The sequence below is a fragment of the Schistocerca gregaria genome, chromosome 4, assembly GCF_023897955.1.
Source record: "Schistocerca gregaria isolate iqSchGreg1 chromosome 4, iqSchGreg1.2, whole genome shotgun sequence".
Lineage (NCBI taxonomy): Eukaryota > Metazoa > Arthropoda > Insecta > Orthoptera > Acrididae > Schistocerca > Schistocerca gregaria.
Window position 1 is genome coordinate 366,323,530 of NC_064923.1, and position 17,950 is coordinate 366,341,479.

Sequence of the window (17,950 nt, forward strand, 5' to 3'; positions counted from 1 at the left end):
TTCAGGTAAACACGTTCTGAAAAAATGGACGCAAATGAGAGACTCGTACCGAAGATCAGTTTGGAAAACTAAGGAGAAATCGGGAGCAGGGGCGTCAAACTCAAAATTCTACATTTATGCATCTCAGTTGTATCTCCCTGAACAAAATATTTAAGGAAAGAGAAACACAGCACAAACTCTCACAAAATAATGATGATGACAATGGTGGTGTTGCGGATTTAATTGTTGAAAATGATCAGAATCCTGTGCAGTCTGTTGCAAGCGTACCACGTTATACTGCAGTAGCTGAAAATCCTGAATCGCTTTTCAAAGTTGCATAAAGAAAAGGAAAATGGATTTTGTTGAATTAGAAATGATCGCAGCCCTGAAGGAAACACCAAATCGGAACCATCCGTTTTTCAAAGGGTTAGTCCCTGCTCTTGATGATTTCCATGAATTAAACACACTTGATTTTCAAATGGAGGTGCTGAAAGTAGTAAAGAAAATCAGGCAGCGGAAGCACCCCCTTCCGTCTACATCTGATGCACCATATGCCTGTCCATCTAGCACTCCACCTATGGCCTCTTCATCTGGTACCCCACCGACGGTTCGTAATCAGTAGGTACAGAGCCGATCAAATACGCAGTACATTGTGTCAGCCTACCTAAATGTAATTCATTCACAAGTATCACAGTTCTGCTGCAACTCAGAATATGCGTTTCACAATTCATAAAACATCACTTATCTTCGCTTTCGTTGTATTTACTCTGACCTATAATTTGTAAACTTACGTTATTCAATCCGTGTATTGACAAGCAGTAAAGGAAACGAAAGAAAAATTCGGAGTAGGTATTAAAATCCATGGAGAAGAAATAAAAACTTTTAGGTTCGCCGATGACATTGTAATTCTGTCAGAGTCAGCAAAGGACTAGGAAGAGCAGTTGAACGGAATGGGCAGTGTCTTGAAAGGAGGGTATAAGATCAACATCAACAAAACCAAAACGAGGATAATGGAATGTAGTCGAATTAAGTCGGGTGATGCTGAGGGAATTAGATTAGGAAATGAGACACTTAAAGTAGTAAAGGAGTTTTGCTATCTGGGGAGCAAATGACGGTCGAAGTAGAGAGGATCTAAAATGTAGAGACTGGCAACTTCTGAAGAAATTTGTTAACATCGAGGATAGATTTAAGTGTCAGGAAGTCGTTTCCGAAAGTATTTATATGGAGCGTAGTCTTGTATGGAAGTGAAACATTGACAATAAATAGTTTGGACAAGAAGAGAATAGAAGCTTTCGAAATGTGGTGCTACAGAAGAATCCTGAAGATTAGATGGGTAGATTACATAACTGAATAGGAGGTATTGAACAGAATTGGGGAGAGAAGGAGTTTGTGTCACAACTTGACTATAAGAATTGATCGGTCGGTAGGACATGTTCTGAGGCATCAGCAGATCACCAATTTAGTCTTGGAGGACAGCGTGGAAGAGTAAAAATCGAAGATGGAGACCAAAAGATGAACACACCAAGCAGATTCAGAAGGATGTAGGTCGCAGCAGGTACTGGGAGATGAAGAAGCTTGCACAGGGTAGAGTAGCATGGAGAGCTGCATCAAACCAGTCTCAGGACTGAAGACCACAACAACAAAATGTTATTTCAGTTTTATATTAATATATTAATAAAAAAGCGACTATTTCAAAAAACAGTGTTAATAGTACTGCCTTACCTCAATGTTACGGCCAGCATCTGAATCGGTTGAATATAATCCGTCATAAAGTTATCTTCGAATTGAAGGCGGTCCTTTCTGTTTCACATATGTAAATTCATCAAATGATTTCATTGACATCCGGAAAAAATTAAAAAATTTGTCGTCGTGCTATCGCAGCTTCAGGAAAATGGTGCAAATTGCTCCAAATTCCTGACGTAAAATGATGAGACGGGTTCCCAATTAATTATAGCATTCCTCCTTTGCTTATTCTTCTGTAGAGAAACAACATAGCAACAACTTGACTTCTCCCCATGATGACAAAAGAGCCTGTGTACGGAAGAAAACACAAAACCTAATATGAACTGTGTGAGAATCGTATTCGTGTGAAAGGGTTTCATTCGTTTTCGGTTGCAACTGAAAGCGAATCGAACCGAACCGAATGATACTGCATACGTGCGAAACAGGTCTAATAGTCTATCTTGTTGTAACCAGAAACGTGTTTATTGAGTATAGTCATTGTGGAATAATTACAGATCTATGTAAAGTTTGTCAGCATTTAAATCATCAATTTACTGAATATAGTAAATTAAACGTTTCTATTGATTTCTTCCATTTTTCTATACATTGTATAAGGTTCGTCGACCAAACCCCTCCTGATCATTCAGTTTCTTTAAATAAAGGTATAACACTAATTATTGCAGTTAGTCCATGCATTGCACTCTGTATAGATCAAGAATTGGTTTTTGAAATTTTTAAAATGTTGCTTATTACACAGTTGCAGCGGAAAGACAAGGTCAGTTGTCTACTGAGTAGAGGAGCATTGGAGAACAGTTGTTAGGAGACATTAGAGCATATTTTAAAACTCGCATTCAGGTGGTTGAGATTCGATTTCTTTATAATTCGAGGGTGCAACACGTAACTTACTGTTCGTCACTAATTATACTAGCAGTGCCAGAGATGCAGCGTCACACATTCCAGTATGTCTTTTAAAAATAATTATGAACTCAATTGAGATCTTACAAAATTATTCGGGAGCACTTGGAATAGACATTGCGAAAAGACCAAACGACGAGTGGTGTAGACAATTGCATTCCACAACGCAGAGCTGACAAGCACTTGAACAATGCGGCGAGGCCTGTAGCAAGCTACGCCGGTATTGTGAGAACGGAATCAGCACCGGATACCCTTTCAGGAGCGACAATTTGTGAACGTGCGGACGACACGATCGATATTAACCGCTTTGTGCCAGTCAGAAAATCCCAGATCCAGAGAAAAAACGTGACGTCTGGCACGCGAAGACGTTCATTTCTCAGTTTGACATCTCGCTACCTCCACAGTGACCACTCGATTGCAAATTAAACGGTATGTATGATGACATCGAGGGAAGTGTCACAGAAAGAATGCGTACGAACGCGGCAACATGCTCATCGTGGAAAGAATTTAATAATGCGTACTTCGCATCATCCCACTTCTTCTTTCAATGTTCTCTGTTCATCCAGACGAATTTTGATTCTCTGATTTTTAAAGGATTCAGTATCGTTTCCACATTTACCAGTCAATGTTTGTTGGTGGTGCGGTAGAAGCTTCAGATGACAGAAGCCAATTATTTCAGTATCGTCATGGAACTGGTCCTTTTCGATCAGAGCTTCGAAGAATATGAAAGGACTTTTAAATCCTGAAGGGACCAGATCCTTGCAAAATATGATTTCGTGTTTGATTCGTCGACCAGTACTTCGCGAAGACTACATCCCAGTCTAACACCCTTCCTAATTCGAGCGCTTCGGTCTTGGTCGTCCACTGTTATTATTCCCTCTTAGATCTTGTACATATTTTTATTACCAGTCTCATCCCATACCTTACCCCATTTTTCTCAGGATTTCTAACGTGTTGTACCATTTTACACTGTAGAATGCTTTTTCTAGGTCGAGAGATCCTATGAACATCTCTTGATTTTCCTTTAGTCTTTCCTCCATTATCAACCTTAATGTCAGAATTGCCTTTACCTTCCATGAAGCTAAACTGATCGTCGTTTAACACATCCCCAATTTGCTTTTCCATTCCTCTGTATATTATTTTCTTAGAAACCTGGATGTATGAGTGGTTAAGCTGACTGTGCGATAATTCTCGCACTTTTCAACTCTTACAGACTTCGGAATTGTGTGACCGATACTTTTTCGAAAGTTAGATGGTATGTCGCCAGACTCAAACTTTCTACACACCAACGTCGTTTTGTTGCCCTATGGTTTCAGAAATTCTGATGGAATGTTATCTATCCCTATCTCTTCTAAATCAACTCCAGTTTCTTTTCATGTTACATCAGTCAAATCTTCCCGCTGATAGAGGCCTTCAATGTACTCTTTCCACCTATCCGGCCTCATCTCTCCATCCAACAGTGGAATTCCCGTTGCACCCTCAATGTTACCACTCTTGCTTTTAATTTCACCGAAGGTATTTTGACATTCCTACATGCTGAGTCAGTCCTTCCGACAATCATTTCTTTTACGATTTCTTCACATTTTTCACGCAGCCATTTCGTCTTATCTTCCTGCACTTGGCATTTATTTCAGTCCTCAGCGACACTATTTCTGAATTTCCCTGAACATTTTTGTACTTTCTTCTTACATTAAACAAGTATTTCTTCTGTTACCCATGCTTTCTTCACAATTACCTTCTTTGTACCTATGTTTTTCTTTCAACTTCCGTGAGTACCCTTTTTAGAGACTTTCATTACTCTTCAACTGTGCTGCCTACCGAGCTATTCGTTATTGCTGTATCAATAGCCTTAGAGAACGTCAAGCGTATCTCGTCATTCCTTACAACTTCTGTATCTCACTTCTTTGCGTATTGATTCTTCCTGACTAATTTCTTAAACTTCAGCCTTCTCTTCATCACTGCTACATTGTGATCTGAATCTATACCTGCTCCTGGGTATACCTTAAGATCCAGTATCTGATTTCAGAATCTCTGTCTGACCATGATATAATCAAACTGAAGTCTTCCTATATCACCTGTCCTTTTAGAAGTTTACCTCCTCCTCTTATAATTCCTGAACAGAGTATTCGCTATTACCCGCTGAAATTTATCCCAGAACTCAATTAGTCTTTCTCCTCTCTCATTCCTTGTCTCAAGTCCATATTCTCTGGTAACATTTTCTTCTGCTCCTTCCCCTACGACCGCTTTCAAGTCCCACTGACTATTAGTTTTTCATATCATTTTACTTACTGTATTACCCTTTTAATATTCTTATATGCTTACTGCATCTCTTCATCTGAAGCTTGTGACGTCGGCATGTATACTTGTACTATCTTTGTCGGTGTTGGTTAGCTGTCGATTCCGATAGGAACAAAAACTCGCTTTCTGACCTCCTTCCTGTTTAATCGAAACCTGCTCCAGTTATACCATTTTCTGCTGCTGTTAATATTACCCGTAACTCATTGGACCAGAAATCCTTGTCTTCTTTCCAGTGCACTTCACTGTCCCCTGATATGTCTAGACTGAACTTGCGTTTCCCCTTTCGGATTTTCTAGCCTCCCTACCAAGCGCAAGCTTCTGGCATTCCACGCCCCGACTCGTAGAACGTTTTCCATTCGTTGGTTATTCAATCCCTTTCTGATGGTCACCTCCCCATTGTCTGTAAATTGCAAAATTCTGTGGTCACGGAAACTGCACCGTTACTCCAGTGCCCGGCAGTGGCCAAATCCTTTCGTTAAATTATCTAATCCATTTTCGAATGTGTTGTGTGGGGTAGAATGCCTTGCTATGACACTAAGCAGGAGTTGGTTGTAGACTTGTGGTTTACTGTTACCTTAGAAAAATCAGCTGATGTACCTTTTGTGTCAAAGAGCCCTTGCCCGGAATGGTCGGTGAGGTCTTAGCTGGGGAGGTCTGTTTAAGGAAATTGCGCACCCGCGTGCTAAGGAAGCTCATGTACGCCAAGGTTAAGAGACACCTCGTTAATCTGTATTTTTGTGTGCAGCATGATTACGATAACTTAGTTTAGTATATTCGTGAAGTACTCAGACAGCCGTGGCCTTTGATCTGAAGTTGTTGCCAGAATTTTGTAAAGGATCTTTCCTGGGTCTTGTTTGTTGAGAGGCCGACTACATATCGTTACTTGGATAACTTAGTCCCTCTTGTGTAGGAGCTTAAACAAGCCGATCAAAGTGGAGGTTGTGAGAAGGCGTCATCTCAGTGTTACGCCAAACCCACCTCGGGCGTGGTCTCCACTAGTAAGAAGAGGTTCTTCCATGGTATATGTTATCGCTGTGGTCGACAGGGGCATTTTGTTCGCCAGTGCGAGGTCAAGGGAAATAGTCGTTTCGACAGCTGATGCCACAGGCAGAGACGGGGTGGCGTCTTTTTAATTTTTCTGTCTGCATGTAATGAAGTAAAATAAATGACCCATAATCCTCTTCCGTTTGTGTGCACGTACGTCGATCATGAGCCATTCTGTACACTATTAGATTCCAGCAGTATCTTCCTTTAACTTTCTTTTTTTTGTCGTCAGTCTACTGACTGGTTTGATGCGGCCCGCCATGAAATCCTTTCCTGTGCTAACCTCTTCGTCTCAGAGTAGCACTTGCAAACTACGTCCTCAATTATTTGCTTGACGTATTCCAATCTCTGTCTCCCTCTACAGTTTTTGCCCTCTACAGCTCCCTCTAGTACCATGGAAGTCATTCCCTCATGTCTTAGCAGATGTCCTATCATCCTGTCCCTTTTCCTTATCAGTGTTTTCCACATATTCCTTTCCTCTCCGATTCTGCGTAGAACCTCCTCATTCCTTACCTTATCAGTCCACCTAATTTTCAACATTCGTCTATAGCACCACATCTCAAACGCTTCGATTCTCTTCTGTTCCGATTTTCCCACAGTCCATGTTTCACTACCATACAATGCTGTACTCCAGACGTACATCCTCAGAAATTTCTTCCTCAAATTAAGGCCGGTATTTGATATAAGGAGACTTCTCTTGGCCAGAAATGCCTTTTTTGCCATAGCGAGTCTGCTCTTGATGTCTTCTTTTCTCCGTCCGTCATTGGTTATTTTACTGCCTAGGTAGCAGAATTCCTTAACTTCATTGACTTCGTGACCATAAATCCTGATGTTAAGTTTCTCGCTGTTCTCATTTCTACTACTTCTCATTACCTTCGTCTTTCTCCGATTTACTCTCAAACCATACTGTGTACTCATTAGACTGTTCATTCCGTTCAGCAGATCATTTAATTCTTCTTCACTTTCACTCAGGATAGCAATGTCATCAGCGAATCGTATCATTGATATCCTTTCACCTTGTATTTTAATTCCACTCCTGAACCTTTCTTTTATTTCCATCATTGCTTCCTCGATGTGCAGATTGAAGAGTAGGGGCGAAAGACTATAGCCTTGTCTTACACCCTTCTTAATATGAACACTTCGTTCTTGATCGTCCACTCTTATTATTCCCTCTTGGTTGCTGAACATATTGTATATGACCCGTCTCTCCCTATAGCTTACCCTTACTTTTTTCAGAATCTCGAACAGCTTGCACAATTTTATATTGTCTAACGCTTTTTCCAGGTCGACAAATCCTATGAACGTGTCTTGATTTTTCTTTAGCATTGCTTCCATTATTGGCCGTAACGTCAGAATTGCCTCTCTCGTGCCTTTACTTTTCCTAAAGCCAAACTGATCGTCACCTAGCGCATTCTAAATTTTCTTTTCCATTCTTCTGTATATTATTCTTTAAGCAGTTCCGATGCATGAGCATTTAAGCTGATTGTGCGATAATTCTCTCACTTGTCAGCTCTTGCCGTCTTCGGAATTGTGTGGATGATGCTTTTCCAAAAGTCAGATGGTATGTCGCCAGACTCATATATTCCACACACCAAAGTGAATAGTCGTTTTGTTGCCACTTCCCCTAATGATTTTAGAAATTCTGATGAAATGTTATCTATCCCTTCTCCCTTATTTGACCGTAAGTCATCCAAAGCTCTTTTAAATTCCGATTCTAATACTGGATCCCCAAGCTCTTCTAAATCGACTCCTGTTTCTTCTTCTATCACATCAGACAAATCTTCACCCTCATAGAGGCTTTCAACGAATTCTTTCCACCTATCTGCTCCCTCCTCTGCATTTAACAGTGGAATTCCCGTTGCACTCTTACCACTCTTACCACCGTTGCTTTTAATGACACCAAAGGTTGTTTTGACTTTCCTGTATGCTGAGTCTGTCCTTCCGACAATCATATCTTTTTCGATGTTTCCACATTTTTCCTGCAGCCATTTCGTCTTAGCTTCCCTACACTTCCTATTTATTTCATTCCTCAGCGACTTGTATTTCTGTAATCCTGAGTTTCCTCCTTTCATCAATCAACTGAAGTATTTCTTCTGTTACCCATGGTTTCGCAGCTACCTTCTTTGTACCTATGTTTTCCTTGCCAACTTCTGTGATGGCCCTTTTTAGAGATGTCCATTCCTCTTCAACTGTGTTGCCTACTGCGCTATTCCTTATTGCTGTATCTATAGCGTTAGAGAACTTAAAACGTATCTCGTCATTCCTTAGAATTTCCGTGTCCCACTTCTTTGAGTATTGATTGTTCCTGACTAATGTCTTGAACTTCAGCCTACTCTTCATCACTACTATATTGTGATCTGAGTCTATATCTGCTCCTGGGTACGCCTTACAATCCAATATCTGATTTCGGAATCTCTGTCTGACCATAATGTAATCTAATTGAAATCTTCCCGTACCTCCAGGCCTTTTCCAAGTATACCTCCTCCTCTTGTGATTCTTGAACAGGGTATTCGCTATTACTAGCTGAAACTTGTTACAGAACTCAATTAGTCTTTCTCCTCTTTCATTCCTTGTCCCAAGCTCATATTCTCCGGTAACCTTTTCTTCTACTCCTTCCCCTACAACTGCATTCCAGTCGCCCATGACTATTAGATTTTCGTCCTCCTTTACATACTGCATTACCCTTTCAATATCCTCATACACTTTCTCTATCTGTTCGTCTTCTACTTGCGACGTCGGTATGTATACCTGAACTATCGTTGTCGGTGTTGGTCTGCTGTCGATTCTGATTATGGTTAGAACGACCCGGTCACTGAGCTGTTCACAGTAACACACCCTCTGCCCTACCTTCCTATTCATAACGAATCCTACGCTTGTTATACCATTTAACGGGTAGTAGGTGGTAATTCAGATACTGGATCATTTGTAAGTTTCACAATTTAGACCTCGTGGGCCGAGCTTGTAGAACTGATAATGGTCAAGTTCTTACTTTGATTAGATCCATGCCCATTTCTTGGCATGTCTGTTAATTTTCTTGGCCCACAGAGGTGTTGGTGGCGGAGGGTTTAATCCATTATCTCCCCTTGGTGTACGATTTCTTTAGTTATTGTTAGTACGCAATCTTATGCATCCTTCGGAGGCAAATCTTATTGCATGTATATTGGTGGATTAGTCTCCCAACCAATGCTTGTGTAGGCGAGATTCACCAGCCAACCGTTCGCGTCTACCTTCCACCAGTTTTCCGCCCCACGCGACGGTTAAGCATTCACCGTTTCCGCCTCGTGGCTTGATTTGATGCTGAATCCCGGTTGGCCGCTGATTTTCTTTACAATCAGGCGTAAGTGGGGGTGGTTGCCTTGGATATCTACCTTATTATCTTTTAGTGACTTACCACAATTGTTTTGTCTTCGCTGCCAGCGTGTCACCTGAGGAATGTGGTGAGCAGTCTACCCGACCTCCTCCTAAGTAATTTCAGGGCCGTTCGTCCTGACCACACTGCCTGATGCGTGGTGGTTTCATATCAAACAGATTTTATTGTTTTTCTTTCCTTTTAATGAATTTCTTTTAGGAAAATCTGAATTATTTGTTGTATTTTAGTCAAACTTGTTATAATGCTGTTCATTGCCTGACTGTTTTGAGGACTGTTTTCTTATCTTGTTACCATATTATAAAACACTGTTATATGGGGCATTCTTTGGTTTTATACTTTTTATTCTTTTAACAAAGGAAAAGACCTTTTGAAGAGAATGTTTGATCTACACTCCTGGAAATGGAAAAAAGAACACATTGACACCGATGTGTCAGACCTACCATACTTGCTCCGGACACTGCAAGAGGGCTGTACAAGCAATGATCACACGCACGGCACAGCGGACACACCAGGAACCGCGGTGTTGGCCGTCGAATGGCGCTAGCTGCGCAGCATTTGTGCACCGCCGCCGTCAGTGTCAGCCAGTTTGCCGTGACATACGGAGCTCCATCGCAGTCTTTAACACTGATAGCATGCCGCGACAGCGTGGACGTGAACCGTATGTGCAGTTGACGGACTTTGAGCGAGGGCGTATAGTGCGCATGCGGGAGGCCGGGTGGACGTACCGCCGAATTGCTCAACACGTGGGGCGTGAGGTCTCCACAGTACATCGATGTTGTCACCAGTGGTCGGCGGAAGGTGCACGTGCCCGTCGACCTGGGACCGGACCGCAGCGACGCACGGATGCACGCCAAAACCGTAGGATCCTACGCAGTGCCGTAGGGGACCGCACCGCCACTTCCCAGCAAATTAGGGACACTGTTGCTCCTGGGGTATCGGCGAGGACCATTCGCAACCGTCTCCATGAAGCTGGGCTACGGTCCCGCACACCGTTAGTCCGTCTTCCGTTCACGCCCCAACATCGTGCAGCCCGCCTCCAGTGGTGTCGCGACAGGCGTGAATGGAGGGACGAATGGAGACGTGTCGTCTTCAGCGATGAGAGTCGCTTCTGCCTTGGTGCCAATGATGGTCGTATGCGTGTTTGGCGCTGTGCAGGTGAGTGCCACAATCAGGAATGCATACGACCGAGGCACACAGGGCCAACACCCGGAATCTTGGTGTGGGGAGCGATCTCCTACACTGGCCGTACACCTCTGGTGATCGTCGAGGGGACACTGAATAGTGCACGGTACATCCAAACCGTCATCGAACCCATCGTTCTACCATTCCTAGAACAGCAAGGGAACTTGCTGTTCCAACAGGACAATGCACGTCTGCATGTATCCCGTGCCACCCAACGTGCTCTAGAAGGTGTAAGTCAACTACCCTGGCCAGCAAGATCTCCGGATCTGTTCCCCATTGAGCATGTTTGGGACTGGATGAAGCGTCGTCTCACGCGGTCTGCACGTCCAGCACGAACGCTGCTCCAACTGAGACGCCAGGTGGAAATGGCATGGCAAGCCGTTCCACAGGACTACATCCAGCATCTCTGCGATCGTCTCCATGGAGAATAGCAGCCTGCATTGCTGCGAAAGGTGGATATACACTGTACTAGTGCCGACATTGTGCATGCTCTGTTGCCTGTGTCTATGTGCCTGTGGTTCTGTCAGTCTGATCATGTGATGTATCTGACCCCAGGAGTGTGTCAATTAAGTTTCCCCTTCCTGGGACAATAAATTCACGGTGTTCTTATTTCAATTTCCAGGTGTCTATTATCAGTAATTGTTCTTAAATTTTTTTTTTCTAATTGTATGGTTTTGTCTTAGTACGCGAATGTCCTGTCGAATCAGTTCGTAAAATTGCTGTTCCTGAGGAGTGTTAATTAAAACCATGATACGAGTAATGTTCAGTCCTTAACTTGGTCGGTCGTTCCACTCCCAGACAGTCTTGCGATAATAGCGCGTACCAGCGGGGAAAGGGAAAGGTGCTGCAGTCGAGTACTACACGAATTTTCCTCTTTAGCTACAGAAAGCTGCCCTGCGGTGATTTACAAACAGTAGTTAGAAAACACAGACGGATAATCTCTCATCCACATCACAGCGAACGGCCGACATATTTCACCGCCATACTGGAATGTCTCTCAGGCAGCAGCAGCCACCGCAAAAAAACTGTAGAGGATTCATGTCCGTTAATAAATCAGTTGGCTGCAATGAGACACCTGTGAGTAAACCGTAGGCATTGAGAAACAGAGACGGGACAAAAACGTATGAACCGCCCAGACTTTTGCTACAGCTCGCCGTGTACCAGGTCCTACTGCAGGGTACAAAACTATATAGCCTTCATATCATTAGAATGAGCACACCAACTATGTGCTGGAAATGGATTAGGACAATTACGGAAAGCTTTTATCTTCTTATTATTAATATTTTTTAAATCAGTCTTGTGCATGGTTTGATGTGGCCCACTACAAATTCCTCTCCTGTGCAAACCTTTTGATCCCAGAATAGTATCACCAGCCTACGTTCTCAACAGTTTGTTGGATATATTCCAGTCTCTGTCTTCCTCTAGAGGTTTTACTCTCTGCAACCTCCTCTAGTACCGTGAAGTCCCTGGTGTCTCAACAGATTTCCTACCATCCTGCTCTTTCTTCTTCTCAGGTTTTCACAAAAATTCCTGTCCTCACCATTCCTAACCAGTTTCCAACATACTTCTGTAGCACTATAACTCACATGCTTCGATTCTGTTAACCCACAGTCCATATTTCACTACAATACAAATCTCAGAAATTGCTTTATCAAATTAAGGCCTATGTTTGATTACTTCTCTTAGCCAGGAACGCCGTTTTTGGCAGTGCTAGTCTGCTTTTAATGTCCTCCTTGCTCCGTCCGTCACGGATTATTTAGCTCCCTAGATAGCACAACTTAATGTTATCTACTTAGTGATCACCAATTCTGACATTAAGTTTCTCACTGTTCTCATTCCTGTTACTTGTCATTACTTTCTTATTTCATCCATTTACTCGAAAACCATACATTCGACTGTTCAATCCCTTCAACACATCATGTAATTTTTCTTCACTTTCACTCAGGATAACAATGACGTCAGCGAACCTTATCACTGATACCGTTTCACCCTTGAACCTTCCTCCTACTTTTGTACTGCTTCTTCTATGTATAGACTGAACAGTACGGGTGAAATACTACAGCCTTGTGTTACAGCATTTTTTAATCCGCGCACTTCGTCCTATGTGTTCTCTTGGTTCTTGTAAATATTGTGTATTACTCATCTTTCCACATAATATATACCTACTTTTCTCAGAATTTCTAACACCATTTTACATTGTTGAACGCTTTTTCAGGCTGACAAATCCTGTGACTGCTCTGATTACCAGTCACCACGTCAGAACTGCCTCTCTGGTGCCTCCATCTTTCCTGAAGCCAAACCGGTCGTCATCTACCAGATCCTCAATTTTCTTTTCCTGTCTTCTCTATACTATCGTTATCAACAACTGGGTCGCATGAGTTGTTTACCTGATCCATTTTAGCTGATTCGTTCTCGCACTTGTCGCCTCTTGCTATCTTCGGAATCGTGCGGATGATATTTTTTCCGAATGTCTGATGGTATATCGCCAGGCTCATACATTCTACACACCAATGTGAATGGTCGTTTTATTGCTACTTGCCCCAAATATTTTAGAAATGCCGATGAAATATTATCTGTCCCAAATGCATTATTTGATTTTTAAGTCTTCCAGAGCTCTCTTAAATTCCGATTTTAATACTGGGTCCCACATCTCTTCCCTCTCGACTTCTGTTTTTCTGTCGTGTCCTCAGACAAAGCCCGAAGGTTGCGTTGACTTTCCTCTGTGCTGAGCCAGTCTCTCCGATAATCATTTATTTTTCGGTTTCTCCATATTTTTCTGGCAGAAATTTCAACTTATCTTCCCTTCACTTCCTGTGCATTTAATTCCAAAGTTATTTGTACTGAATTTCTCTGAACATTTTTTTACTTCGTTCTTTCGTCGATCAACTGAAATTATATATGTAAAGTGGCTAATGGAAACGATGATGAAGAAATGGTATTTCGCTATTTGGCTACCCTAAGTTCGTCCTTTCGTCGTCTAAAATTCTTACAGTAAATACTGGGTGTACCATGTGTGTATTTTCGAATTCGGCCTACAGCACAGAAAGCATTCATGACCCAGAATTTGGCTACTTTCAGTCCGTCCTATCACCTACAAATCTTATAGCGAATTCTGTGTGTCTCATGAGCGAATTTTCAAATTTTAGTCTGTAGCGTGGCGTCAATCAATTCTGGTGATGAGGCAGCTGGCTACCACAAGACCGTCAGATCGCCGAAAACCCATTACAGCAAATTCCGGATGCATCACCATCTTCAAAATTTCATGTCAAAGACTTAAAATTATGGCCTGTATCGTGCCTGAAATCATGCGCAGGCAATCATAAACAGACTTTTGGGTATTTTACGATCGACCATTACCTGTCAAAATTATACTGAGAGTTTCGAATGTTTCACAAGCCTATTTTCAAAGTTTCAAACTAAAAGACCCAGTATTGGGGTCTCTAAGACTGTATGAATTTTAATCGTGGACCGATTGCCCGTTAGTCGTCAAAATATAAGCAGCATGTTTCAGAATTTTTGCAAGCCGGAAGCTCAAAAATTGCGTCTTGTCTAGTATGCATCACAATAATCACCGATTGGTTATATAATAACCGATTGGGAAACCGCCAAGTTCGCGTTGATTAACTGAACTATGGTTCAAATGGCTCTGAACACTATGCGACTTAACATCTGTGGTCATCAGTTCCCTAGAACTTAGAACTACTTAAACCTAACTAACCTAAGGACATAATACACATCCATGCCCGAGGCAGGATTCAAACCTGCGATTGTAGCAGTCGCGCGGTTCCGGACTGAGCGCCTAGAACCGCTAGACCACCGTGGCCGGCAACTTAACTATGTCATAAAGTGTGCAAGAGCACTTTGAATCTTTTTTTTCCAACTTGTTACATGTTTTATTTCCAGTTGTACTCGGTTCACCCAATCTTTCAACTCGGTTAACGCGATTTGACGCAAATCCGACTTGGCGCATCTCTACCTTCCACTGAATTGCAATGAAATAATTTCCGGAGACATCGTGGGAAGACGCTCGCGATTAGCCGAGCGGTCTGTGGCTTTCCATTCATGGACTGTGCGGCTGCTCCCGGAGGAGGTTCGAGCCCTCATTCGGGCATGGGTGTGTATGTTTGTCCTTAGGATAATTTAGGTTAAGTAGTGTGTAAGCTTAGGGACTGGTGACCTTAGCAGTTAAGTCCCGTAAGTTTTTACACCCATTTCAACTTTTTTTAACATCGTGGGAAGGCTGTCAATTATAAGGCGAATAATAAGCTATAAAGGAAACGAAATAACTCACTCCGGTGTTAATTATCTGGCTACATGGACGTGCCGCTAATGCAGTCTATTGTTGGAAGTCAGCCACATTGTGAATCTTTTAAATTGTAAATGTTAATGAATGGAGAAAGTCGAAATAACGTAAATTCGATAGTCAGTTAGTGCTGTAAAAGAAGAACATGAAAAACACATGATTGTATAATTTGAAAAGTCAAATACAATAGTTTTTTTCCACACGTGCTGTATGCATTAAGCCATGTCATTAGTCACGTCATTTAGTCATCTTGGAAAATGGGAGTCTTCACAGATGTACGATAAACGCCAGCACCTGGTCACAAACAGTACTGAAATAAATATCTCGGTTCATTTTCGGACGGATGAACTTTGAAAGAAAATCCACGATCCTGTGCACTTGCCTGGGACGAATTTTGTTCAGCGCAGAAGTGTTTTCCTTCCTTTGTAGGTTTTTCTTGGACGGAGAATGTTACCAGATTCCTATCTTGTCATTTTATAGGCAATTTCCGAACGCTCTGTTGCGAGGAATCTAATTTCTTTCGAAGTCATAGTTTACGGTGAACTTAGCAGCAGCATGTCGAGTGTCAGAAGAATAATTTCGCCGAGTTTGGAAGAGCAGTTACTAGAAGGATGTGCCATTTAATAAGCACACTGATAATTACACGGACATTACCTGAATGTACAGGACTTAATCTTTGATATTGTCAGCAAATTCCAGATAACATTAAACAAAAAACTTCAGTTACATACAAAAGAACAAATTAATAAATAAATTAACAGAAACGTATTTATGTTTAAGAGGGCACGTCCAAAGACGATAGCAATTTTCTGCCAATGTGCCACGTCTTGCGTAGATCCACATTACTGCGCCGATTGCACGTAACCGACTGGCACGAGCGCATTGTGCCACAGCCACGTGAGCTTCTGGTACCTCAGCTACACCATCTAGACTGGTCCACAGCGATCAGTGTGCTCTTTTAACAGGATGATTCCTATTTTGCTCGGAGAAGTGTAGGTTAAGAAGACATTGTATCAAAGCGAAACATTCGTATGCCCTCACCCTACTGAATGGAAACTGTATGTATTCACTAGATGAATAATTTTTTCGGGAAACTTCTGCGTATGTTACACTTTGAGTTCCTATGTTGCTAAAATACAATACTCGCTTGGAGGATAGATGTTGCTGCAAAAAAAGATAGTACAGCACAGTAGGTTCAGGATATTCTATTCGATATGCAATTTTTGGAAATTGGTTTAAGAACGTTTCTTGTGCATGAGCTACTACATCTTTAAATCATCGTCCTCTTAAGCATGAATGTGGGTGCTTCAGTTGTTTCTTTTAGAAGTCAGTATGTTCACTGCTGTATACACATGCCATAAGCCAGGGTGACTTTGTGACACTTCTGAAGGTTTTCTTAAAAACAACTATTCCTGGAAAAACAGTTTTGGTAAATTCTGAAGTTGAACACATACCTCATCGAAAAAACTTAGTACTTATTTCATGGAGCATACTTGTAGACCAAAAGTATTGCCGGAATCTTGGCACAGAGTCTTATTCTTGTGTTTTTAAATGTTGAAGTGTGAGAGACATAATGCGAAGCACCTACGAGCTAAGAAGGTAAGCTTGTGGTAGTAAAAGGTGTTGTTGTTGTGGTCTTCAGTCCTGAGACTGGTTTGATGCAGCTCTCCATGCTACTCTATCTTGTGCAAGCTTCTTCATCTCCCAGTACCTACTGCAGCCTGAATCTGCTTAGCGTATTCATCTCTTGGTCTCCCTCTATTATTTTTACCCTCCACGCTGCCCTCCGGTACTAAATTGGTGATCCCTTGATGCCTCAGAATATGTCCTACCAACCGATCCCTTCTTCTGGTCAAGTTGTGCCACAAATTTCTCTTCTCTCCAATCCTATTCAATACTTCCTCATTAGTTATGTGATCTACCCATCTAATCTTCAGCATTCTTCTGTAGCACCACATTTCGAAAGCTTCTATTCTCTTCTTGTCCAAACTAGTTATCGTACATGTTTCACTTCCATACATGGCTACACTCCATAGAAATACTTTCAGAAATGACTTCCTGACACTTGAATCTATACTCGATGTTAACAAATTTCTCTTCTTCAGAAACGCTTTCCTTGCCATTGCCAGTCTACATTTTATATCCCCTCTACTTCGACCATCATCAGTTATTTTGCTCCCCAAATAGCAAAAACTCCTTTACTACTTTAATTGTCTCGTTTCCTAATCTAATTCCCTCAGCATCACCCGACTTTATTCGACTACATTCCATTATCCTCGTTTTGCTTTTGTTGATGTTCATCTTATATGCTCCTTTCAAGACACTATCCATTCCGCTCAACTGCTCTTCCAAGTCCTTTGCTGTCTCTGACAGAATCACGATGTCATCGGCGAAACTCAACATTTTTATTTCTTCTCCATGGATTTTAATACCTACTCCGAATTTTTCTTATGTTTCCTTCACTGCCTGCTCAATATACAGATTGAATAACATCGTGGAGAGACTGCAAACCTGTCTCAATCCCTTCCCAACCACTGCTTCCCTTTTATGTCCCTCGACTCTTATAACTGCCATCTGGTTTCTGTACAAATTGTAAATAGCCTTTCACTCCCTGTATTTTACCAGTGCTACCTTCAGAATTTGAAAGAGAGTATTCCAATCAACATTGTCAAAAGCTTTCTCTAAGTCTACAAATACTAGAAACGTAGGTTTGCCTTTCCTTAATCTAGCTTCTAAGATAAGTCGTAGGGTCAGTATTGCCTCTCGTGTTCCAGTATTCCTACGGAATCCCAACTGATCTTCCCCGAGGTCGGCTTCTACTAGTTTTTCCATTCGCCTGTAAAGAATTCGCGTTAGTATTTTGCAGCTGTGACTTATTAAATTGATAGTTCGGTAAATTTCACATCTGTCAACACCTGCTTTCTTTGGTATTGGAATTATTATATTCTTCTTGAAGTCTGAGGGTATTTCGCCTGTCTCATACATCTTGCTCACCAGATGGTAGAATTTTATCAGGACTGGCTCTCCCAAGGCCGTCAGAAGTTCCAATGGAATGTTGTCTACTCCGGGGGCCTTGTTTCGACTCAGGTCTTTCAGTGCTCTGTCAAACTCATCACCCAGTATCGTATTTCCCATTT